This window comes from Polyodon spathula, chromosome 7 (genome assembly GCF_017654505.1).
Source record: "Polyodon spathula isolate WHYD16114869_AA chromosome 7, ASM1765450v1, whole genome shotgun sequence".
Taxonomy (NCBI): domain Eukaryota; kingdom Metazoa; phylum Chordata; class Actinopteri; order Acipenseriformes; family Polyodontidae; genus Polyodon; species Polyodon spathula.
The window spans coordinates 18,961,196-18,987,930 of NC_054540.1; the positions used below are offsets into that span (position 1 = coordinate 18,961,196).

Below are 26,735 nucleotides of genomic sequence, written 5' to 3' on the forward strand. Positions count from 1 at the left end.
TATGTAAATCTATTATTTCATTCTCTGTCATGTGTAGTTGGGAATATTGTGGTATCTGACCATGCCCCTGTGTCACTCTACTTGCTTGCTTAAATTCCAGCCTTCTACTGGATGCAGAGTTTAAAGAGGCTGTGAGAGCACAAATTTGCTTTTATATGCAGACCAATCTGCCTTCCGCCCCCTCTGCTGGCATAGCTCAGGAAACTATGAAGGCTTTTCTTAGGTTTGTCATTCAATATGCAACTCATAAGAAAAAAAGTAATGCCACAAAACAACTTGATTTAGAGAAAAAAATTACAAGCAGCTGAAAAGAACTTTAAACACAATACGTCCAATGAAAATTTAAGAATATTGACACAGTTAAAATACGAATATAATTCTATTCTGACCCAAAATGCAGAATTTTCTTTATTCAGGGCTAGACAGAAATACTTTGAGGAAGGGGCTAAAGCAGGAAAACTACTTGCACGACATATCAAACAGAAAGACCCCCCCCCCTGGCCACTATACCTGCGGTTGCATAGAATTAATTTGAAGGATTCCCCTGAATGCTGGTAATGTAAATCAGAAGTAAGCACTCTAGTCCGTGCTCTGTGGAGCTGCCCTAAAATCTTGGGACTTTGGTCAGATATTCTTACGATCCTACAGAATATTATGAAGGTTAATATCCCTCATCAACTGCAAATCTTCCTGCTCAAGATGCTGACTGGATCCCGAGTTCCATAACAGTGAGGGATTGGAAAAGTACACATGTTCATAAGAACATAAGAACATAAGAAAGTTTACAAACGAGAGGAGGCCATTCGGCCCATCTTGCTCGTTTGGTTGTTAGTAGCTTATTGATCCCAAAATCTCATCAAGCAGCTTCTTGAAGGATCCCAGGGTGTCAGCTTCAACAACATTACTGGGGAGTTGATTCCAGACCCTCACAATTCTCTGTGTAAAAAAGTGTCTCCTATTTTCTGTTCTGAATGCCCCTTTTTCTAAACTCCATTTGTGACCCCTGGTCCTTGTTTCTTTTTTCAGGCTGAAAAAGTCCCTTGGGTCGACACTGTCAATACCTTTTAGAATTTTGAATGCTTGAATTAGGTCGCCACGTAGTCTTCTTTGTTCAAGACTGAACAGATTCAATTCTTTTAGCCTGTCTGCATATGACATGCCTTTTAAGCCCGGAATAATTCTGGTCGCTCTTCTTTGCACTCTTTCTAGAGCAGCAATATCTTTTTTATAGCGAGGTGACCAGAACTGCACACAATATTCAAGATGAGGTCTTACAAGTGCATTGTACAGTTTTAACATTACTTCCCTTGATTTAAATTCAACATTTTTCACAATGTATCCGAGCATCTTGTTAGCCTTTTTTATAGCTTCCCCACATTGCCTAGATGAAGACATTTCTGAGTCAACAAAAACTCCTAGGTCTTTTTCATAGATTCCTTCTCCAATTTCAATATCTCCCATATGATATTTATAATGTACATTTTTATTTCCTGCGTGCAGTACCTTACACTTTTCTCTATTAAATGTCATTTGCCATGTGTCTGCCCAGTTCTGAATCTTGTCTAGATCATTTTGAATGACCTTTGCTGCTGCAACAGTGTTTGCCACTCCTCCTACTTTTGTGTCGTCTGCAAATTTAACAAGTTTGCTTACTATACCAGAATCTAAATCATTAATGTAGATTAGGAATAGCAGAGGACCTAATACTGATCCCTGTGGTTCCTTCCCCTGATGAGTGGTGTGTACAACTTGGCCAAATAGCTGCCTATGAAAAGCTCTCATACAGATTAATTGATAACGTTGGTAAATACAACCTGAGATGGGCTAGGTACCTCAATTATATTGGTCAGTCTTGACAACATGTTCTGTATGAGTTCAGCTCCACCCGACACCAAGAGAAAAAAAAACAAAAACAAAAAATTATGTTTGAATGAAAATGTGGAAGGGCGAGCCGATGGAGAATTACAAGTAATGTGTGTTTTGTTTTTTGTTTATTTATTTTCCTCTCTCTAAATTTTGTAATTTTTTACTATTTTTTGTATTTTTCCTTACCATTATATTTCAATGTACACGTGTTTCTGTCTGCCATTGTACAAGAAAAAAATCAATTAAATATTCATTATCAGACAATATCAGCTGCTTTTTTTATTTAATTTTTTTTTAACTGTTCTTTAATCTAGGAGATTTGTTAAATTTGAAAAATAAATTGTTAAACCTAATCTAGTGTAATGTAGTGCAGCTTTAAAAGCTATGCCCTGTGTGGTCAGTTGCATGTGCAGTATACAGTAGTTAATACAGTTTTTGTCAGAAGTTGTCTTCCACTGTGTTTCCAACCAGAAACACATGAATCTGCTGTGTGAATTTGATCTAGCCAGGACAAGAACACTGTACAAAGTTTTTAATATATTGACTACCTGCCTAAAAGTTATCATTTTAGGGGACAGCTGGCATATAATATACAGTATCTTCGCCATAATCTGCCTATTAATCTATTGTTTTTATATGCTAATTTCCAAGATGAGAGAGGCATATTCTGGAAGATTACTTTAAATTTCAGAAGATGTTTGTATTCCTAATATACTCCCTATAGAGCTCTGTCTATTAAACTTAAAACAGACCACTGCTTATTCTAATAAGATCTAAATGTAAACCAGCCAACCTCTAATCCCCTGTAACGATACTAATAGGTTTGGACATTCTTTCAATTGAAAAAACAACTCTAATTTCTACATCATAATTAGATAATAAGGAGAGATTGGGCTTATGCACGGCTAAACAGGACATTAAGAGGACCTTTTAGCAGAACCATTTTTTTAAATTAATTTTTGTCTGGTGTGCAGGAAATTAGTTATATCAGATTCTGAATTTCTAAGTAAAAGTAATAGCATTCTGTGCTCTTTAGTGTCATAAGGTCATGTGACATGGTTGGGAACTTAAACATCTTTTGGAGGGCAGTGTCTGGATTCTTCGCTGTTCATAAGCGAGAAGGTGGGTAGGGGTTCGGATGACCTGCAGTACGTATACCTGTTAGACGGATGTGAAACTGTATCGCATGGAGTTTTGAAGTTGATAATGCTTGAAGAATACTACAACTTAATGGTTTTATGTTTTCTGTATCTTCAAATTATTATACAAAGTATTTTTATTTTTATTATTTATTTATTTATTTATTGCAGATGCTTATTATATATATATATATATATATATATATATATATATATATATATATATATATATATATATATATATATATATATACATACACACACACACACACATACACACAGATTCACAGATTCAAAATACAAAGTAATTATATGAGATCGTCATATAATAATAAATTAAATTTAAATTTAAAAAACACCATAAATGCAGGTTCTTGAGTATTTGAAAAGTGTATATATGTGTGTGTGGTGTTGTATATATATATATATATATATATATATATAATATATTATATATATATATATAAATAATGTGAGAGTATTAGGCACAATACTAAAATAATAAATTGCTGCTACATGTAAAACGTACATAGCAAGCTAATATCTGATGTTTTTCTTTTTTTCAGATTACCTGTCATAGGGAGTGGATTTGTCTGGAATAGAAGTGATTGAAAATGACTTGCTTTTCATTGCACGGGCCCGACTGGAGGTGGAAAATCAAGCCAAGCGCCTGTTGGAGCAAGGAATGGAGACTCGGGTAACTGTGAGCTGTATATTAACCCCTTTAGACTTTAAAGAACTGCAAGAGAAGGTGGTAACCTCAGAGAGAGTGCACATTGGTGAAGGACACTCTTATTGTTGCAGACGTGCTAGGAAACATGAATTGGGAATGTTTCATATAAAACCAGGTTTAGTGGCTGCATTGTTCTTCTGCTTTAAGCCTCATACGGCAACCTTCCATTACCAATAAGAATGTTTTTGGCAGGTAAGAGAACAGAGAAGAACCTGTTACAATGCTATCATAAGCAAAGTTTCCATTTTGTCAAGGAGGGTGAGAAAAAGACTATAGGCAGCTGAGTTCCATTGTAGAAACTATTAGTGTGTATCTAGATTCTTGTGTTCACACTTTACCTGTAAAAGGAGATCTATTAAGTTGCTACAATGTAGATTTTCACACATAATTTAGCTAAAAGCAACTGAAATATCTGTTTACCTACCAGTGGTCTGACAGAATCTGTGTTTTGGAAAAGGCAAAAGAGAAAGCCTACATACAAATCTCAGTGAGAGAGTAGAACAGAGGTTGGACGGTAAAGGGTAGGTAGCTTGTCGGAGAAATGTATTAAAATGATGTGTTGCCTGTTGCAAGCTGGGCCCACAAGAAGAGCAGTAGATCAAATCCATTTAAACAAACATGGTCTAGTTAAAACTAAACAGCAGATGGTACTCCATTGTTGGGCTTTTTCAGTTACATAAATGGCTGTAAACCTTTTCTGGTGGTCTTGTGAACAGATTGTTAGACAGTATGTGGTGTTGACTTTGGAACTATGAATTGCCTGCTTTAAACAGTAGCCTAGTAACCATCCTACACAACCACACATTGTTTCGTAAAGAGAATCCAACTTCTGAACAATTGGATGTATGTATGATAAGAATACAAATACAGTTGTAATACTTGGCAATACCATTACTGCAGCTTTACCAGACACTCCTTATGTAACAGTATAAAATGGGTGCAGGTCTAGTGCTTTTGTCTAACCATGCTTTGAAGCTATTTTTTTATGGATTATATGTCATGAACATTACTGCAAGTGTTCTTTTGACTATCGAATTAAATAGAATACTGAGAATTGGGGCCCTTATTTCCAGTAAAGCATTCAGTATCTATATTTATCTGCTGATGGTTTACTGTAGGTTGCAGGCAATATTCTCTTATTTTTATTTCTTAATTCAACATCATTCACTGAAATGAAAGTGTATTTGGGGTTGTAGTCTGTTTACAGTCCAGACATGTACAGCTGCACTGTACTACTTTTGTAAGTTTACAAGAATACAATTCAGTAAGAGGTGTGTGTGATTATACATTTTTTTTCTTTCTTTGAAATGCTATTCTATAGTGTTGTTCTTGTCAATGCAACGGGTCCTTTCTTTAAAATGATCTAAAAGAAAATATCAGTTCTAGATCCAGATAATAATGATTTATTGTGGTAATATTGGGATATGGTAACTTTCTGTACAGCTTATATCGTAAATTGAAAAATCTTGTATTGCTGCAACCCTAGTATAGAATTTCCTCTTTGAATCCTACCAATTTATCCACCCTGTCTGCTATTCAGATGCTGTAATTCCCCAGATTTGTGTTAACCCCATTCTAAGATAGTCAGACCTTTTTAATTTGTCAATCCATTTCTATCCCAGGTCCACTAAGCAGGATTTTGCATGATGGGTTTTTTAAAAGCTCCACACACAATCTACCAAGTGTGCTTATGTTAATGCTCAGAGTTATCCGATTACTCACAATGTGCGCTTCAGAAAATGCATTGAACTGCCATGCTTGGGGAATGTTAAATTTAGGATGATCATCTGAGTGCCGTCACTGTGCTCACACTTGGAGCAGTAGCCAGTTGGAGTAAAGCTCTGAACCTAAGTGTGTGAACCACAGCTTCAGAACCACTCGTGGATCTCAAGAGTAGCCAGCAAAATCAGAGAAGTGTGTGAACTGTTTGTTTTCAGATGATTGTGAAAACTCTTTGTTTTCAGATCACATGTAAACTGTTTGTTTTTTCTGCTGCTGTTAGTGCTCAGTACACTCGGGTCACATGACAAGGTGCTCAGAGTGTGCTTGCTGAGGGGTTAAACAGGAGAACCTCAAGACAACCTGTGCTATATTCTTGCTAAATTGTTATACTTGTATGAAAAAGGATGTTTACAGTTTTTAACGTTTGTAGTATAATCATGCATTTTCTTTTTTTTTTTTTTTAATCTCTAGAGCTGTAAATACGAAGGAAAACATCCTTTTGTGATGTACATTCTATGTGACTGGAAGATAAACCTTTTAAATTAATTCTGTGCTTGTATAATTACTTTTGTTACAGACGTGAGCAGGAGCAAAAATACTAACAGGAAAATCTAGCTGCATACAGTATTTAATGAATAAGTGTTTAAGCATTAATATTTCATGTAAGCATTTTTTATAAATACCTTTTTAATACGCACGTCTCATTGATAGGTTACTATAGCAAGCAGTGCAAGTTAATAGTTTTGAGGTTATGAGACTTGCCGTCTAAATGTGTGACCTAATTTCAGGGAGTGTAGATAATTGTAAGGCCTTTATTAGCAGATTGCTGAATCAAAAAGCAAATACAAGTCAGAACTCTCAGGAAGATACAGGAGCCTTGCTGATTTGTCAGATGCGAAATAAGATCCATTCACCAAGCCATCCTTACAATTGTTATCATGCAAAGGGGGATTGCATATAGCAGGCGGTGGTCATATAGGAGACATAGATGTAGCACAAGTTTGTAAGGATATCAAAATCTATTTCAGGTCTCAAATTGATTGGGGAAAATTAAAGTTTGCATGGACATTTACATTATCACACACATGTATTCTGCATACTGTGTATATTTATGGTGACATACTTTTCCAAGCAAATTTTAGATTACCAACTCATGCCCTGTTTCCATCTACACCAAAAAACCAGTCTGTAAAATTTTCCTCTTGTTCCAGTGTGAAACTGAGACTATAACCAGATGTTCCATAAATTAATGTATCCAGTTTTGTAAAATTTGACATTCATAAATTAAACTACTTCTAATGTTTCCCGAAAGTATAATTCCTTCACAACCTGTACAAAATGTTTAAAATGCCCTAAATGTACCTATGAACAAATATATCTACAACTGTGTAAGCTGTCTTTTAACAGAGCAGTGTTGAAGTGGAGCTGTTCATAATGTTCTAACATTGAAACAAACTGTTCATAATATGAAACCGTAATTTGTGTGTAAAACAATTGATTTTAATGTGCAAGGAGAGTCATTGCTTTCTGTGTACAGTTGTGCCCCAAACACAACTGCACATAACATATACACAGCAAGCAGGCTATTAAGCCATCTAATTACCTGCCCCAGGGAAAAAAGCTGTTTCACAGACATGTCTGACCTTGCCAGAGTTAGTACTGTTAAAGAAAACTACATTACAGCTTTTTAGGCAATAGTCTATCGCAATAAGTTCATGTACCATGGTTGACACAGTGAAATCAGAATGTATGAATTTAACTATGTGGCTGGGCTGTGGCAAATATAGAAGTTTTTAAAAACGCTGATTGTAAGTTTCCCTGTAAAGAACAGAGATTAGTTTAGGGATTTTAAAATCCCACTCAAAATATATCTAGGAAGGAAGTGTCTGCGGGGGCCTCCTTTGTTTTAGGAGCAGCACAACGCTGTATTCACGGCAACCTTTTATTTTTAACTCCATTTGTACAGTATTTTGTTTTGATTATTTGTACACTAGTTGTATATTCACCCATGACCTACCATTCCTGGTAGCGTCACACAGTTTCCATTGTTAATTTAAAATATCATAAACACCTGGGTACCGTGTCAACATCCCCTCCATGTCTCCCCTTGTCTGTCAGCGGATAACTCACAACCCCCTATTGCAAACTAATTTCTAAAAAAGATAACAGACATTCCAGTATTTTCCCAATTTTTAAATGTTGTGGATGGGCACCACAAACTGCATTGTCCAGCAGTGAAACCTACTGGCAGAACTCTGGGAGACTAGAGACTCTAGTTGCTACAAATTTCTGTGTCTGCTCCAAGATTGATTTTAACAAGTACTCAAATGTTCTGTTTCGCTATAATACAATTAGAGTAAATGATGGCTAAATCCAGTTTCCTGTATTTTTATCAGAGGCACCTCTTCAGGTGTTTGTGGTGTGATGTATCTGATTTGTTGAAACCTCAGCTTTTACATGACCTTTTTTTATTGTTTTGTATGCACTTAATAAAACCTAACTTTTTTTTTTCCCAAAACCCATGGACAAAATATGACTTTTTATTAAATGTATCAAAAGTATTATGAAAACAAGTGTAGAAAACCCCTGTACAGTCACAGCTGGCAAAGCAGGATACTTCAGTGCCCCCCTTTACAGCACTGTATTTGGGAGCCAAAGGTAGAAGCTTGTGTTATTTGTGTTCTGTCTTAAGAAAAAGAAAATGCTTGTGTAATAGCAGTAACACAATTATGGGGCAGTTGGAAGACGCGACTATCCTGCCTTATAACCCCTGGCTATAATAAAGGGCAAGCACTGCACTACCTGTAAAACCGATTTAGAAAATAAAAGGACCGTTCATTGAAAAACAAATTAACTGAATGTTTGATAAGGGATTGTACATGTTTTTATGGGAAAGCAAAAAAAAAAATTGCTGTATGTATGTTAGACTATTACATGCATTGCTTGACAGTTATTTAGAGAAAAAAAAAAGATAATTAAGATTTTCATAATTTTATGCTTTCACAAATTGTCAGTTTTTTTCTTTGTTGGCCATGTGGAAGTGAATGGCTCAATTTGAGCTCCATACTGGCTAATCTATTTTTTTTTCTCCCTTTTGATGAATATTTATACAACCTCTGAAGGTCACACATGGAACATGTCTTTAATTCAACACAGAATGTCACGCTGAATAAAGCAATTAAATACTTGATGGAGTGGTAATGGGATTAAATTGCATAGGTGGCATGCATCTCCCTTTTCTTCTCATATTTTAATGTGTTTGCAAGCCATTGGTTTAAGTGATTTTAAAAAAGCCACATTAAAATGCTCATTGTTTCTTGTACATACAGAACCCCTAATTTTATCATATAAATCCTGAAAACCAATTCTGCCAAACCAGCTATTTGTAAGGTTGTGACTTTTTAAATTGACAGTATTGATTGTGTGCGTAACACCAGAATTACGATATGTTTCACTTGGATTGATATGCCAAAGGCCAGTTTTAAGGTTGTTCGGGGTAACATTCGTTCAGCCCGAATGGCATTGTGACCTTTTGTTTTCCATACTAATCTCACAAGCTTATGGAAAATATGCTGTCTTGTTTGGGTCACCTGTGCTTTTGTTGCAGTGCGGGGACAAACATGATATTTTTATGTTTGGATATCTGTTCAAAATTTAGACAAGTTTTCAGATATTTGTTCATTTTGTAAAATGCAATCAAAAGCCATAACACTGGGACCCCCGAGTGGAGCATCCGGTAAAGGCGCTCCGCGTGGAGTGCAGGATGCGCCTTTAGCCTGGATGTCACCGGTTCTAGTCCAGGCTATTCCACTGCTGATCGTGGATGGGGGTTCCCAGGGGAAGCGCACAATTGGCCGAGCAGTGCCCGGGGCAGTTGTCCTTGGCTCACGGCACACCACTAACCTCTGTTGTCTAGCTGGTTGCATGCAGATTGCCTGTAAGCTGCGTTTTCCTCTGACGCTGTAGCTGAGGTGGCTGCATGGTGCCCCAGCAGTGTGTAAAATAAGCGGTCAGCTGACAGCATGTGCTTCGGAGGACAGCATGTGTTCGTCTTTGCCCCCCCGAGTCAGCGCAGGGGTGGTAGCCATGAGCTGAGCTTAAAAATAATTGGCTATTCCAAATTGTGGAGAAAATAATAAAAACAGTTGGCGACTACTAAGTAAAAAAAAAAAAATCCATAACTCTGTATTAAACTGTTTTTTTTTTTTTTAAATATCCCAGAAGTACTAATAGGTTGTGAAGGCCTTTACTCCCCACTTAAAGGATGCCATATTGTAGTTAAGTTTTTTTGTTTCTTCTTTTTTCTATGTGCATAGTCAACTTTTTTTTTTTTTTTTTTTTTGTAATAAACAAAGTGGCAAAAGACACATTTTCATAAAGTAATAGCATTACTGAGGTTTACCTGTGCCTTTTCTTAGATGAACAAGCAAGTGAAAACTGTCAAATGTTACCCTAAATAAAGACTTCAAATAAAATAAATATATAAATCAGGGCTTGGCATTCTGTGAGCAGGTCAGTATAATGTTTTAAGGTTGCCTTATTTACTCTGCATGCATTTAGTTTTGTTTGTTGCTGCATTTTATGGGCATATTGATTTAATTCAAGTGTAAGAGTTGATTTAAAAAAATAATAAAAAAAAAAAAAAAAAACGGAAATGTTCTTAACCGACTTGCATCCCTAATATATATGTTAATCCCACATATCGGACGAAGCTGTTTTTTTTTTCCCACTTGCCTCTTTAGAAACTGTCGCTGAGATACTGGAAAGTTGGTAAATCAGTGGTGAACACCTGGGTGATGGATTTTTCCTTCGAAATGCGTGTAATCTTCAATTGAATATTTGTCCCAGCACTATTTTGTTGCCACTGAAGTTGTGAGCAGATGAGATTGAATAAACAGAATTGGTATAATAAACCTAGTACTGTGGTTTGCACACTGTTAGCCTTGGGATGTGTCCTACTACTTCTTTTCATTTGCAAATCACTGATGTAATAATTGAGGTCAGTGAATTCTAAATTTTCAGAATCGGTTGTATTATTTTGATGATCCTGTGGTTTGAAAGAAATCTAAAACCCGGTAATTTAGAGCCGGTTATTAACCATTTTCCCAAGGGAAAGAAATATACTGTATAACTGTTAAAATGCTCTGCCATCCTGAACTAGATTAGGTCTTGTAGAGGCAGGTGAAGAAGAGGTGGCTCTGCCCACAGAGTAGCTGCAGTGCAGGTCAGCAAGGAAATACTGCAGTGCTTTATATCAGGATTCTTTGCATGAAGAAGCCACTTCATAAAGCAGTTGCTATTAATGGAAATGAAGGTGTTTGGCATGTGCTAATAATTTACAGTTATTGCCGTGTAATAAAGCATAGCGGCTCCACCACTTCAGTATTTCTTCCAAAGCTGTTTAATCAAAACATGAGTGTCGTAATAGCAGTCAAGTCTGATACAACGTGAGCAAAGGGGAAAAAAATGCATCTACCAAGTGTCTCTGGTATTTCTGGAAAATATTAATATAGCACTCCATTAAGGTAGCCTTGTTTCATTTTTGATCTGTATATCAACATTATAAAATGTATGCATGCCAACGTTGAACCAACCTTCTTAAATAGCAAATGCTCACGCCTGTCTGAAGGCTAACGTTGCATAGATAACATCAGTCATCAAGTGATGAATCATGTTAAAGCCTTGACAAACAACACACTTAACATCATTTTTGGGGGGCTATATAAAAATAGATTTACAAATGACCTTCACAGAAAAGGTTTGATTTTTGTTTAATTTTGGGAGATCGTAAATCCTAAACACATTTTGCATTTGCTGCTGTTTTTGTTTTGTTTTGTTTTGTTTTTACTGGGAGAAGCTATGGTAGTACCCCATCTTCTTTACAAACAGTAACCTTGTGTGATGCATCTGGAAAAATACAAACATACAATATTATTAAAATACCATACAAATGCTAACCGTAAGATTCAAATTAAAACATGTGCAGTGTGGTTTATCAAAATCCAAGTTACCTTTTAAATGATACCAATTTGTGTTTCCACAAGTAATTAATTAAAATACTAACCCTTTATAATACAGGCAATTACATTTGCATATGTGACTGAAAATCAGGCCTGAAATGTGGTGAACTGCTTGTTTTTAATTTTATTTTTATTTTTATGGAACGATAGCCTGCACTCAGAATGAAGGAGCTACTGGGATATACAGTAATCATTTTGTAGCAGATGTTTCATAATGTTTTTTTTTTTCAATGCAGCACAGTAGCAATTCTATGGTATATATAAAAAAAAAAAAAAAAAAAAAAAAAAAAAAAAACATATTGATTATTTTGACTTAATGTTATGGTGTGTAATGGGGTGACGGTCCCCGTCCCCCCCCCCATCACATTATTCTCTTTAAGAGGTACACAGAGGTATTTAAAACATGGGAAACAGCAACTTACACAGGTATAAATATTTATTTTTGTAATGGACACTATGACTATGTACACAATGACTGACATTCACAAGACAAAGTCACGACTGACCACCTAGTAGTACTACTGCTCCCTCCTAAGGAAAGACACGGCATTAAATAATGTTAAATACATGACACATGTTTCTTCTCGTTTATACGTATTTGTTTAACCTGCATGAATACTGTCTTTGTTTACAAACACGATAATTAAACTGTTTTATCGTTTACTCGTTATTATTATTCTCTATTCCCTAACCATTGAGTAAAGACTACACATTAGTGTTACCCCTTCTCTTGCAAGGTTACCAATCATATGGCTATATAACAAAACCCTTGTCCTACATGTAAACAACAACTTCATTAAGGGAATCACTGTAGTCTAAATACAGCAATATGCTGTCACATAAAAAAATACACTTTGCTCAGCAACATGCACGATACATAATAAACCACTGCTCTTGTGCCAGTAGAATAACATTAACAATAATAATCACAATAACAGGCATTAAAATATTACAGTGAGGGTCTCCCCCTCGCATGGTGCATCAATGATATTGTGGATGAGAACAGTATTTTATGTGTGTGTAAAAGCAAGCAGCTAAAAGAAATGGTCAGCATTTTAATGTAAAGACACACACTTCTGTAGCTATGTATATTGTTGCATCAATCCACAATCCTGCAGTTTTTATATTTATCGCTTAGTTACTAAATAACAGGAAGAAAATGTAATTGTGACAAGTTTAAACATTATTATGAGTGCGCTGCAGCTCGTATATTGTGACAGAAACAACCTGAACGTTAGTCCACTAGATTTTTATTTTTATAATTGAAGTTGTATGATGTAGAAATAACTACCATTCAATACTGATCCACTGCCATCTTGCCTAGCAGCTTTCTATTTACCTTTCGCATGCATGGGAGTGTCTACTGAGCAACGTAACCACATTGGTAATGTGATACGAAAAGCCAGCCCTAAATCTGCTTTGCGTTCAAACATATATAAAGGCCGGCCTTGGTCCAAGATTGTAGGCCCTGGGCCACATCGAAACAGCGGCCTAAATCTAGGCCAGCCCTGGGCTGCCTTTCTTTTTTTAGCGTTCACATATGAGAAAAGGCGGCCCTGAGTCGGCACTGGGCCACCTCAAATCGCAAGTGTGAACAGGGTCTTAGTCACTGCCATTTTCTGAGCTAATGACCAGAATAAATAACAGTGAGGCAAGTTTAATGTCATAGCAATTGATTTCCTTGTTCAGGTCTAGTGGCTTCAATAGAATTTGACACATTTATGGCCAATAGTAGAAAGAGTGAAATTCTGTTTTCAGCACCCGCATCCTGGAGAGTACACAAGTATTATTCCCAATAAAGACATCCAATCAATCAAGTTTTCATGAATGAATCCTTTAGGTAAAGCGTACGGCAGTGTTTGCATGAAATAAAAGCGAAAAACATATTTAATAAGTAGCTTAAATATGAGGTTTTACTAAAGAATCTTTTAAGGCATAGAATTGGAACTGTATATTTACCTTAATTTTATATTTGGCAGCTTAGTTTTCCATCCCTGCCTTCTAATGGATCTGAAGCCCTACAGTGCCTGCTAAAAGTCATTCATCCAAAGGATTATAGTGAAGTAAATGTTACTTTTACTTCACAGACGTGTCAATTTGCGCCTTAAATGAAATCTCTGCTTTAAAAATTGTAAATTGTAGGGCTATACAGTCAAAGGTTTTCAACACATAGTAAACTGATTAAAAAAAAGTTGTCCTAATGTTGTATTTTGCTATGCCATATTTTGACCGATCTTTTAGGTTTTCATCTGTATCATTCAGTTCTAAGAAATATTAAAACGTTGGCTTGTTTTTAAGTCTCTACTAAGGACTTATTTATTACAAAGACATTTTTTTGTTTCTTTGGGGGGAGGGATGCGGTAGCATTCCGCTTTGAAAATGTACATTCAGTAAAATATATTTATTGCATGACTTAATAGTTTTACAGCTTTGTAGTGGTCTTGTGGTTTTTTTTTTTTTTTTTGGGGGGGGGGGGGGGGGTGGGGCTTTAGTTTTGCCATTTGTAGCTTTGAAGGCCTTATTTGTATAGTTTCTCTCCTTGCCGTGCAGAACAGTGCTGAAGTGTGAATCATTATTTTTGCATGTGTGGTACACATGGGGGGGGACATGGAAAATGAAAATTGCATTAAAAACCTTTTGCAATAATTGAGTTAGCCCTGGTATACGCTGTAGGTTTCCCTAGGGAACATCTATTTATAGACGCTGTAACTACCTTGCTATTGATACTGTAGCTAATGGTTTATTAAGCTATAATCCTGGAATTTTACCTTTTTTTTTTTCTTCCCCAAGCTCCACTAATAATTTAACATATGAATTGACTCGCATGTTGTAGAACTTAAACCGTTTGTGTTTACTAAAGGGTCTGTCACATTTGAGAGAATTGTAAGGGAATTACCTAAGTCAATCATCATATTCCATGTAAACAATTAAGCCAAGAACGTTATAATAATAATAGCAGTGATGATGGTAGTATATACAGTAGATCGATATACAAAATGAAAGAAAGGCATTATTTTTGTGAATGAGTCACAACTGGTGATGGCACGCTGGAAGCTGGAAATCCTGACCGTCATGTTCGTCCTTTGATATAAATCATGTGAACATTTTTAGTTTGGCAAATCTTGATTTCAAGATGGATAGTCTAAAATAAGCTGTACAATTACTCTTTAGGGCAGGGGGGAAGAAATAAACTTTTGTTACAGTTGATCTAAAGAATATGTCTGTGTAGTTTAGTATTGTTATCTGACAAGGCTGCCTGTAGTTGCAGATAACAGACTTTAAATGTAATTGTGTTGCAGGTTTTTTATTTATAGGCTATCAGGCCACAGGTAAAAGTGACCTTACATCAAAAGAAACAAAAAAACTTGTGCTTCTAAAGGAGTGGAAGGAAAGGAAGACAAATGACTTGCATGGTGTACCACATTCTGTTAGTTTTAATAGCTTTTAAATGTGACATCTGCAGTTAACCTCAGTTTTAATACAGCTATGACCAAAGAATTTTAAGATTGAGATCTAATTTTAAAAAAGCAAAACAAAAAAAACTATATGAACATCATTTTACATCCTTTTGTTTAACATCATGTAATCAAAGAAACTACAAAATGATATTACAAATGTCTACTGGAAGCCATAATAGCAGTACAGTATTTCATGTAAATTCTTTCACTTTTATTTCAGTGTTTTTTTTTTTTTTTTTATATATAAAAAGTATATGGGAAAAGTACAAAGCGGATTTCAGTATGTTATCAAAACATTGTTCAGCCAGTTTCATTTGACTGCAAAATTCTGTAGGGTGATGCAAAACATTTGGCCGTCGCTGTAGTCTTTTTGTTCAACGGATGTCGGTACATTCATTAAAATTACATAATTGTAAAGCGCAGAGATGGTGTTTCTTAATTGTTTCAGAATCATAATTGGTGTTTTACAAGGGGCTTTCGGGCCAGGGGTTGTTAACATAGGTGCGTGTGACAAAGCATGTGTGTTTGTGTGAGTGTTTCTGTTGTTCTAGCTTCCAGTTATGATTACAGCATATATAGAAAACTGAAAGCTGGAGTAGAACAGAGAATTCCATTTCTTTAGACAGATTACTTCAGTAAATGTGTAAAGAGTTTGTTTGTATGTGTGTCTGTGTCTGTTATCCAAGTAAATATCCCACATATTCAAATTCATATAATAACTACCCTTACAACAATGTGAGTTGTGTTTGATGTGTTAATATGTATCTGGTTTTAATGTTATTTTGTAGGTTTAGCAGCCATGTGTCGGAAAGGCATATAGCATGGTAAATATTAACACCTGTATTTATCTAGCACCCAAAGAGATGACTTGTTTCAGAGCACCCACAAGGTTTATCTTAACATAACATGCTCACGTTTCACAGTACTAGAAATTGTGTGAATTTTGTACATCATGCAGAGAGTATTGTTTGTTTAATCCAGCAAGAATGATGAACCACTGTGTGTGTTTCATCACCTCTTTTGGGTATTACAACATAAAGTGGATCCTCTGCTGAAGTTTTTATGTAATCCACAAATCTATATTTTCACCCTTTCGTCAGAAATAACTAATACAAAGAATACCCTGAGGAGTATCTAAACATTCTTTGTAGAATTACACCTGCTATTGTAATCCTTATAGAACGAAACCTTGTTTCTCAAATTGACTTTGCAAATAAGGCAAAAAACACAGTTTTATATGATAAAATCTTTATCTGGTACCAATTCAGTACACTATGTAATTTAAACCCAGTTCAAAGTATAATTCACAACCTTTTCACCTCTGAAGGCCAGGGTCCAAATACTGTTCCGGTGAAATAATTAAACAAATCAATAACCTACCTTAAGACTGCTCTGAATACTGGTCTTGTAGGGATGCTTTCATTTTACACTTGTATGTAAAGAGGAGTTGTATGGGTAAAATGTCTTATATTTTGAACATTTTTAACATTTCCAGAGTCCCAGATCTACATCTTATTTGATATAGGCTTCTTTCATGCTGTCACCCAATCAAAATCTTGTGTTTTGACATGGGTGTTTTCCTTTTTGGTTCTTATGGACTGACTTTTTTACAAATAAAAAACATGAAAATGAATCATGCATTATTGCCCCAGAATATATTTATTAGTTGCCACACAGTATTAATCGTGTAGCCTGCTTTTGTAGGATTCACATAGGTTTATATTATATTAAAAGCAAAATCTTCAATGTATACTTTTTTTTTTTTTAATGAGAAAGTGCAGCACTTACTGAATTTGTTTTGCAAAGAAAGAGGAGGATCACCTTCTGACTTACTCCTGTATACTTGTTTGAATTTAAATCGCTGCAATTGTGTAGTTAGGTATCTTGGTATAGAAACAGTTCATTACTTTGCCTATAGATTATTAGCTCATGCAGAAAGCAGTGTTTTGCTGTCCTTCAGTCCGCCAGGTGTAAAACGACAGAGGCCGAGTGCAAACCAACAACGCTGCATTCCCTCAAATTGTACAAATGAACAAGACTGCTTTAGGAATGCAAGTTATTGAGTTTAAGATCGCTTCACCTACAGTGCTCAGAATATGTCGTGCAAAAACATAGCACTCCTCCGTTCCACAGATACGAACCCACTGGAATGAGATGTGCATTCCCCATTGTGCTCAAACTATCAGGTGAGCTTTACACTTTGTTGGGGTCACATGTTGATCCACAAAGCCAATCTGAGTCATCTGTGTCTTTTTAACCTGTTTATAATCGCTTCCAGACGTTTAAATCACACAGAATGGATATTGCATTTTAATATTATTTTTGAAAGTGAAATAAAACATATGTGATATAAAGAGACTCATAATTTAACTTATCCTAGTAATGCCAGAGTTGCTTAGAGCCCTTTTGCTTTGTTTCAGATAGACTTCACATAAACTGCGGTTATTTTAAGAGATTTGAGGTCTATTTTGTTTGTGATAAAAGTTACATTGTACACAAAGGCCCTATTTGGCTGAGCTCTGTTTAGGAGAGTAAGTCACTGGCAGCTTATAATAAAATACAATTTACAGGAGGTGAAATTCAATTACTTGACATGACAAATTCAATAAGAGTAGTGATTGTGGGAATCCCTGAATTGTATCTTTGAAACACAAAGAAGGGTGATGAAGATGCAGAGCGAGAGCTTTTAAAAGTTTTAACAAAACCCTTGATTTATTTGTGAGGGCTTGCTCAAGTTAAAGTGTGATCTGGTGCACTTCTTGAAGTCAGACTTCCGTAATCTTCATTAAAATATCATGTAGGTACAGTGAGTTAACTTGTAAATGCCTTTTCTAAACAGATAAGACTGTCTAAAATCATTGCAATCTGGGGATTAATCTTATGATGTTTTTTTCTGAACATAAATTGGATTTAAGTGTGTAGATAGAGTACAGCTGCTCCCATAAATACAGAGCCATTTGTTTGTTTGAAAGCAGCCGGTACAAGGAAACATTTGTGAAGATGCCAAATGAATGTTGTAAGTGAGAAGGTTGATCTTTCAGTGCAACACCCAGGTTATTTTGTTTATATATATATATATATATATATATATATATATATATATATATATATATATATATATATATATTCAAATACTCAAGAACCTGCATTTATGGTGTTTTTAAATTTTTATGTTTATTATGATGATCTCATACAATTGCTTTGTATTTTGAATTTGTGTGCAAGTATATCTAAACATAGCAGAATATAGAATACTTCAGTGTTGCCTTATACAATTATACAATTGCGTTCCCAGTGCTACAGAGTTGTTGGATCTTATATCCGGTTCTGTCAGCCGTTCTGTTCACTCACCTTTTTCATCTCTTTGCACTGCTTTCCAGTAAATCGATGGGAGCCTGATTTTGAAATTCAGACATTTAGTTGGAAGTGCCCAGCCCAGCTTAATCATGCCCTGGAAATCATTTTTAAATCTCGCTGTTGTTCAGTTCTGTTTGTCATATTACTATAAATCGCTGAAAGATCAACCAATGATTGTGCCAAATCAATAACTTTATACAGCACAACTGAAAAGTTTTTTTGTTTTGTTTTGTTTTTCTAGAACCCTACCCAAGTGGGAACAACACTACAGGTTTTCTACAGCTTAGGAAGTTTGAAAGAAACCATTAACAACGTGGTTGATTGGTACCATGCTTCATTAGAAGAATACATGAACAGTGCTTTGGGTATCAAAGTATTAACACAATCCACTCAGGCAAACGCAAGAGGTATGTCCACTATACTCTGTTGCTTAGTAAGTAGCTGGGACTTGAATCAAAAAAGTGCAAAAATGAAACCTATATGATGATAACCCACTGTACTTCATCTACCAGCGACCAGCATAGTATGTGTGGGGGGGATTATCCAGTATGGCAGGGCTGTCTAACTTGGCTAAAAGAGCCTTCATAGCATATTTGTGTTGTAAACAAAGCCCTACCAGTTGCCCTAAACGGGATACTTTTTAAGCCTAAAACAAAATAGTTTTGAATCTCTGTGAAGTATGGCTCAGCCATAGTTGGGCTTGGGGATGCCTGAGCTGAAGGGTTCAGGAGGTCCATGCCACCTCACTTTTTACCTAAAGAAACATGTGCGCAACGGGTATAGCACACAATATTGAGTTGCATTTATACTGTGTATACATTTACTTCATAAGATGTTTGTTCAAAATAAAAGTGCAGCATTCATTCATTCCTGAAAACCATTGCACCACCCCCTAGCTCACCCCCGGACCTTGGCCCCCCTACTTTTAGAAAGGCTCCTTAAAATATGTGACTTTAGGGGGTCCTGGGAGAGCAGTAACGCCCACCCCTGGAAACACTGCTGCATTCCGGGCAGCCCTCTGGACAAACCTGGAGAAGCCTTAGTTTTGTAAAGTGACTGTATAAGAAAGAACTGATTAGTTTTGCTTTAATGTAATAGTACTGGTTATTTTCAAAGAATGTTAGTACTGTATGATGCTTATAGCAACCATGTAGATTCTATGAGAACTGATTACATTTTCGAGCAACTGAAGATATGTGGGTTCTCAGTTTTCTTTTATGGTAGAATTTAGTGTTATGGTTTTGCTGTTTATTTTTTATTTTTGCATGGATTTTTTTCTGTGGGGTTTCTTTCAACCTGGTCTGTCTGTGTGCATGCTGTACAGCACAAACTAACGGCTATTTAAATATGTATATGTTGGATTTACTTTAATTGTCCAATTTATTTGAAGTTTTACTTGTTTGCTTTTATTTTATATCGGTATTACTTGCTTGCTGTTATTGCAAACAAATAGTGTGTTCCATGGAAGATCTCCCCAGTACCACTGCAGTACACGTGGGTTTCTGGTCAGTAACCATGGAAACATTTTTTTGTATCAATTACATTTGTGAAAAATGCCCAGATCATCTGCCAGGTAGTAAATGTTAGTTTAGAACTTCCCTGGCTGGATCCCAAAGGGTGTATTTCTTTCAAATTATGTAGCTTTTATATCATGTTTTAAACAGTAAGTGAAGCTAATTCTTTGATCCAAAAAATATATATATTGATGAGAGAAAGAGATGGTGACTTGCATAAAACCTAAGTACAGCCTAAAAGCAATGTAAAGCTTAATATGGCTATAAAAAAAGCAGAATTGATGTTATCATGACCAAGATTTAGACATTATGTGAAAAATCAATAAATGTCTTTTGTTTTTCCAAGTCAGTAATAATGATGCCCAGATATACTATGGATAATGAAATGGTGACAACTTGAATGTTTATATTTTTATACCATTGCACCACCCTCTAGCTATACTCTCACCCCCAGACCTTGGCCCCTATGGCACTGTTGGTTGGACTATTCTGCTCTAACTATATAAATTATCTCTGCTTAGTGTATCGACCAATATAACATCTCCTTTAAAATGTGTGACTTTAGGGGGTCCTGAGAGAGCAGTAATGCCCACCCCTGGAAACACTGCTGCATTCCGGGCAGCCCTCTGGACAAACCTGGAGAAGCAATAGTTTTGTAAAGTGGCTATATAGGAATGAACTGATTAGTTTTGCTTTAATGTAATAGTACTGGTTATTTTCAAAGAATGTTAGTACTGTATGATGCTTGTAGCAACCATGTAGATTCTATGAGAACTGATTACATTTTCGAGCAACTGAAGATATGTGGGTTCTCGGTTTTCTTTTATGGTAGAATTTAATGTTATGGTTTTGCTGTTTATTTTTTATTTTTGCATGGGTTTTTGTAACAGCACATTTTGGTCATGGAAAGCCCCTTTACACTAATTTTTACCTCTAACACTTTTTGTGTTAAACTGTATTTTACAGTAAGTGGGTGTATTTATTTTCAATTTATTTATACACCATTTTCTCTCTCCTTTCAGTACACATTGAAATGTAATAATGTAAATTCTTTAAAGGTTACTCTTGTATATGAACATTCCCAGCTCACTAGCTCTGGTCACCCACCAAAACCAATGTCATTTAAATAATAATGTGTCTTGCTGGATCCTGTTGTAATGCAGCGTGTCGTGTTTAGTTAATGTTCTATTATACTTCAATGCGGGTATTGTACTCTCAATATCCATTTAATTTGTTTGTTTTCTAGTCTTTCTACAAAAAAGTAACTTTTTTTCCTAATCAAAATCCAGCTTTCAGAAAAATGAAATACTGGTTTGGAGCAGTGGCACCATGCGTTAACCAATATATGATTTTGATTACATTTTCCAACCCATTACCTTGATCTCCATTTGCCTTATGTAGCTATCATACAAAGAGTTTGTTTAGTGTGGTGCAGTACACTGTAAAATCAGGTTTACAGCAGTGGCTTGATAAATTGTCATCCTTTTGACCCACCCCCCACCCCCCAATTAAAACAGGTACTTAGTGTCATACAGTGAGAAAGTAGCTCTAATGGGTTATGTATTATAACCCAAGGGGATGCCTATAGCTGGCTACTGTGACCTCATCCTATTCAGCTGTACCTTGAGAACTGCTTTGTATGGGTATTTACTGAGTAGCTTAGTTATTCCTGCATTGCTAAGTATGTCCAGTTGGTCATGATGGTCCAACAGTGGATCTGCTATAAATGCTGCAGCTATTACAATTGTTTACATTTAAATGCGTCTCATTGTGCACAAAGGTTACACGAATCAAACATTTTAGTTTTTTGGTGTATTTGTAAAAATATGTAAAACTCTTCAAGTGAATGTAATAGACTCCCCACCCCCAAGCAAGACCACTATCAATTTAGTATTCATACTCATAGAAAATACACAGATGTAGTTTTCAGGCTTGTTCATTTAAATGTGCCTTTTCTGTTGAACATGAATAATGCTGTTCGAAAGCCTGTTCCCCCGGCAGAGTACATGTTGGTGTTGAGTGATTAAATCAGTTATGTCCTTGACGATTACAGATGTTGGTGAAACTGAGTAACTATGCATTAGCATGCATAGCCTTGTGCCCAGTACCTGCCGAATAGCAGCTTTACAGTGTTTTTATGTTTTGTATTGTTTTCCTGTTTTAAATACTGCACTTTATTTAAAACAGGAAAACAATACAATGCTGTACTGATGCTTCTAATGGAATAAATTCTCATCCAGTTTATTTCTAGCTCAGTCAATATTTTTTTTTTTTTTTTTTTTTTTTTTTTGATGAGCAGATTACATCATAATCTATTAAAACAGTTCCTAATAATGTCATTGCTGACGACCATTTTTCCTGTTTCATTTCCTCTGCCTTCTCCACATTCATACAGCCACCCAGGATCGCAGAGCAACCCTGATGGGAAGCATTTTCTGTGTTTATTTATTTATTGATTTTTAATTCGTAAATATTTGCCATGGTTTTCTGGGACAGTTTATACACACCTTTTTTTTTTTTTTAAGGGTTTTTCTATTCTGCAATAAGGGAACGTGTTATTATAAAACACTCATCATTTGTATTTTACAGTATATTTGTATGATTTTCTTTTAAAGACAGATACAGATGATAGACCAAAAAGCCTTTTATCTATTATCTATCCTGGGCAGCATTGGATAAGCTAAGCTTACTTTTATTAACATTGAGCTATGATATCCGACTGAGGACATTACCAGGTATTAAGGTCCAATGGAGCCTGTGACACACACACACACACACACACACACACACACACACACACACACACACACACACACACAAAGATGACCTGGTTCGAGAGACTTGTCCATTATTTGAAATAGGCTGCATTGTAATACTGTATATGCTAAAGATTTTGTGATGAGGTCTGGAAACATTCAAAGGGCAAATACCAATTCCTTGTCAGTGCTTGCAGTTAATCAGCTGTTGGTTTGCGCTCAGATATACTCTGGATATGCTTTATGTATTAATGTGGCTTGCCAGGAAGACATCATGAGAAACCACATCTTGTAATGCACTCGCAACGGTTGCATTCCATAATTATTACTCCAAGCAACAACATTCATATATATTTCTGTTATCATGTATACAAGTAACAAAAAAATTATAAAGCAATCTCATCTAAAGGCATTGCATTCCTAAAACACTGCATCTTTAAAATATTGCTATATTGGCATGAGTTACCACTTTAGGCATTCTATTAGTCGCTGAACAATGATATGCTTTTATCTCTTGGTGTAATTCACACTGTTCGAGGATTTGTTGGGTGTACTAGTTCAAAATGGTGTCTAAATGCCATCTTGTAGGTTTTGTTTGTTGTTATGTTCTCCATAACAGCACAATAATTTACCTTCAAACTGAGGTATATTATTACCCTGGTGTTCATATCAGAAAATCCTAATTGTTATAGGATTGTCATGAAACGCTATTTGGGCATTAGTTAGTGTTTTGGGTGTTACAATCTAGACTGCATTGTCTTTTTCAAGCTACTAATACTTGATTGGATGACCAATTAAGGGATCTATCATGGTGACTACTCCTATGAATTTTATGAAAGGACCTATATCTATAGATAGATAGATAGATAGATCTGCCTCACTTTTGAAATTTGTAGCCTGGCATAATGCACTGGATTCTGTTAAATATATAACTTGCCAAGCTTCATAGTCCTTTTTATTGTTTCCATAATTTAGCAAGATTTGTTACCTAAATGTTATCAAATATTTCCAGGTGCTGGATGATGAGTCCAAGGTTACAGGGTCAGTACCGAGTGCATCAAGTCAGTTCTGATCACCGTATTGGTACCGAGTGTTGGTACCGAGTGCACTCAGTCAATACCGAGTGTTGGTTCTGAGCACATAAAGTGTCAATTCTCCACTATGCCGGTCTGTGCACTGTTTGTTGTGAACACAGCACTATTACTGTGTCTGGGTTCCATACGTGTGTCTCTTGCAAGGCTAAACTGCCTGCAAGTGATAGATATGAAAAATGCACTGCCTGTCAAGGCCCCGAGTAGGCGCAGAGGACGTTCATCTGCCGGGAGTGACCAGCTGTGCTGCGAACCTCCTCTCGAGGGGGTCCCCAGCTGCGCAGAGCGGAGACTCCATCTCGAGGTTGTGAGCCTCATTTGGGAGAGATTAGAGAGAGCGGAGATAGACTTCTTTGTCTCTCAGGAGTCGACGCAATGTTCCCTGTGGTTCTTCTGTGGTTCTCCGTAGCCCCATACTGGTCCAGGAGTGTTTGGTTCTCCCTTCTGATACAGCTCCTGAGCGGCCAGCAGTGGGAGCTGCCAGTGCGCCACAGCCTGCTCAGTCAGGCGCAGGATACCCTGTTGCACTCCAAACCATCGAGCCTGCAGCTCTGGGTCTGGCCCCTAAACTGCTGCATTTGGGCTGTTTGGGGTTATCAAACAGGGTGATCAACACCCTACAAAATGCCAGGGCAGCATCTACTCATTCCCAGTATGGTTAGAAGTGGGGCGTGTTTCAAACATGGTGTTTGGCTCATGGTTTCGAACCCACAACAGGTTTTTTTTTCTTTCTTTTCCAAGTGTAAAATTATTATAAAAAAACAAAATCAAGATGTATACTTGCATTTCTCATTGGTGCCATTATTAATTGCACAGTTGTTAAATAGTAAAATAATGTCTGAACATTGACATAATGAGCTATCTCTTGAAAGAAGAATTGCGCTTATCAGAAAAGTTAAGTGAACCAACACAAAAAGAGCTAAGTGAAAAATTCTAAATTGCAAGGCAAACTGTGACATTCTGAAAATAAAAAATACCTACTTAAAATCAACACCGAGAAAACCTGAATGCCAGCAGAAAGAGTCTGAAACCTGCTTGCAGTACAGGACGATCAAGCTGTTCTATGGGATTGGTTTAAACAGCCTTGTGCTAATAACAGGTAATCATTTTATTGAGGCATTGTTGTGTTCAAAGTGTGCTGAGGCATTATTTTGTTTAGTATACTGTATATGTAGTTATTTATTTTTTAAATAATTTAAATTGTTTTCTCATTTTATCTTTTTGTAGGTACTGTATTAAATTTTCCACATTAACAGCACACCCTCTAATTTGGCACGGTTTTTTTTTCGGTCCCAGGCGATGCTGGATTGTACAGGTTTTACTGTATCTGATTGGATAAAAGTGAGGTAGAACCAACCACTGATACAATGCTGTGGCTCTTTATCTGGTTTCTGTTTGAAAGTTATTGCTGATTTTACCACAGTAGAATCTTTAACGTACCCCTTAATAACTTATAAAACTTTTTAAATATTGAGGGGATATTTAGAGCTATTCGCATAAGGAAAAGCAGACTGCCTGTATAAAAAAAAACGGTCAAATAAGAGTTTGGAAAAGGTGTAGTTAGTCCTGAAATATCCTATTAGTCATCAACATGTGAATGTCCTTGACTGACTTGCACAATAAAAATGCCTCCTAATTCTGTCAGTTCTGGATGCTTTGGCACCTGGGACAGAAAACTGTCCATCTCATAAATCCAGCCGACAGGGGCAGAATAGCGGACCAATTGAGAATAAGGAGCCGCATCGGAATGAGAACAACCAATTGGAAATTCTCCACGTGGACTCAGGCACTGCCCAAAATAACCAAACTATCCAATCACAGAGGTAAAGAGAACATTACAAAATTATGAGTGCGACATACAATCGGTGTTCCCAACACGAAATCCAAGATTCTGATACACAAACAAGTCTCTGAACTGTGACAATCTGGGGATCCAGCCTGCAACCAGTTGGAACAAAGATACCATTTTCGGACACTCTAATACGAGATAACTATTCTAGTGTTTGCCTTGGTGTGGGAGTCCACTGTGTAAGACGTCTAAAATCCTTGAAATCAAGTCTCTAACTTCGCCTGATTGATCACCGGAGAAAGAGTTGGATGAACATTTGAAGTCGACATAAATTGAAATATATTAAATTTATTGAGCTAGCAGTGCCGGAGTTTTGCCATAGAATATCCCAGACATAACCGGATGATGAGTGCACATATTGGTGCAGGAATTGCTGTTTCAGTGGAATACCTAAATAGTTAACGACGCTTGTTCTTTGGAAAGACATTTCTTTCGTACCCTGAAGTGGAGATGAAACGCGAGGGAGGCAGACCCCGGAACCTGAACCTTTCCTTGCCAGCAGGAGAGCCTTCCAGCGCCTGTATAGTTGAAGACACGGCAGCAAACGTCCGTTAAACAATCACTGAGTACTATTTTAATCCTCTTATGAACTCGAGAATAAGCAGACCTTAAAGTAAAATTTAATGTTTTGTTTTAGGTAGAATGTAAGAAAAATATTATTGCTTTGAAGTTAGTGAACACTGTAGTAACTGTTTGGATGTGATTTATACAAATTGATGTGGGTTTTACAAGGCACTTATCATTCTGCGTTTAAGGCTAGAGTCCAAATGATAATAGATCATTCTCAATAGGTTGTCTAGATGCAAAGAGGCTCTATCTCGCAAGAGTGAGAATTGCCTTCTGAACCAAAACTATATGAGAGACTGATTTAACGATGCTTTGATTATCAGATATTAACGAAAGTAAATATTTCTGTTAATAACAATGCCCCTGTTAAGACTAACCTTAGTCATAAATAGCTGCCAGGGATGCAGTTGTAATCTTTGAGGATCTCCCATAGATTGGGTTGGATCGGTAATCATCCAGCAGGAGTGGGGTGTTTACACTTTGTTTTCTGTACTGCTTAGTTTAGTTAATTCTTCCTTTCTGTATTAGTTTAGTTGTTGCACCTTTAATTTTTACTTTATTTAGTTTTATTTCAAATAAAACTCTTCTTTTATTCACTAGAAACGTTGTCTAGTCTGGTTATTTCGATAGAGGTTGGGTTCTACATGATTTGAATTCAGATAA

The 26,735-nt window shown here is 36.3% G+C and overlaps 1 pseudogene; it reads left to right on the plus strand.

Annotated features, from left to right (window-relative positions):
* The window catches only part of LOC121319026, a 105,436-nt pseudogene that overhangs the window by 35,873 nt on the left and 42,828 nt on the right, over positions 1 to 26,735 (plus strand).